This window comes from Limulus polyphemus, unplaced genomic scaffold (assembly GCF_000517525.1).
Source record: "Limulus polyphemus unplaced genomic scaffold, Limulus_polyphemus-2.1.2 Scaffold7622, whole genome shotgun sequence".
In the NCBI taxonomy this organism is placed as follows: domain Eukaryota; kingdom Metazoa; phylum Arthropoda; class Merostomata; order Xiphosura; family Limulidae; genus Limulus; species Limulus polyphemus.
The window spans coordinates 19,350-20,620 of record NW_013673232.1 but is presented as its reverse complement, the minus strand read 5'-3'; positions in this window follow the sequence as shown (position 1 = coordinate 20,620).

Here is a 1,271-nt window from a genome sequence, read left to right as displayed (position 1 = left end):
GGAACTGTGGGGATCAAGGACATCTGTGGAGCCAGTGTAAGAAAAATACCACCAATAAGTCAGCTTCGGGAAACCAGAAATGGTTGGTGCTGAGGGACGCCCACCAACCTCCTAAAAGTGAACACGGCTACTGTATAGATTAATTTAATAAATAAATAAATTCATTATCGTTAGGTGGACTCAACTTGGCACTATTTTTACCAACGATAGAATACATTACAACAATGAATTATTTATATTATTTTCTCCAATAAGAAATTTCAATGCCAAATGAAATAAACTTTTCTTTGTAGTTAAGCACAAAGCTACACAGTGGGCTAACTGTGCTGTGCCCACCATATGTATCGAACACCAAAATTCACAAAGAGGTTCATTAGGTCCATGCGGGATACATACAGATTCTCAGTTTTGCGTTTTTTACCACTATCTCACTTCCTGTGGATGGATCTTCACTGAGTTTGGTATGAAGGTTCACTGGGTCCATTGGGAGATACATACACATTTTCAGCTTTGCGTTTTTTACCACTACTTCGCCCTCTGTTTGATGGATCTTCACCAAATTTAACATGAAGGTTTGTTGGGTTTATGCGAAGTTGCGGTTTCACACTTTGTGTTTTGCAGTTTTTATGGGCGTTTTTTACAATTATATATAAGGGAAGCAACTTTTCATGTCCTAAGATAACCTTTCATTGATCATGAATTTACATAATTTCCAACTAAGCCTATGTGTATTATTGTCAAAAATATGAGTTTTCACACCATAGTTCTAATGCGTAGCTTCCTGGTGGCTCAGCGGTAACTTTGAAAGTTTATAACACTAAGAATCGGGTTTAAATACTTGTGGTGGGCAGAGTACATTCAACTAATGAAATTAAAACAGAGTACAATTTTGTCTTTTTTACACGTTCTTAATTTTATTTCGCTCTCAGTTTTAAACTAAATTTTTAACTGTTTGAAATAATTAGCTGGAATAATTAAATAATTAATAATTAAATGGAAGATATATTCACATATTTTTATATTATACGTATATATGTATATGTGTGTTTGGGTGTAATCTACCGTATTTTTCGATGTATAAGACGTGCTTTTTTACCCCAAAATGTGATGTCAAAATCTGCTTGCGTCCTATACACCGAAGGTTTGAATAATATATATGTATATTGTTACATCTCCGTTTCGTTAGTTAATTTTCCGTAAATTCGTTCCGAAGAAACTTTAGCGACACAAGACCTTTCTTAAGTAAAACTGGTTTATTCTTTCCGAATACA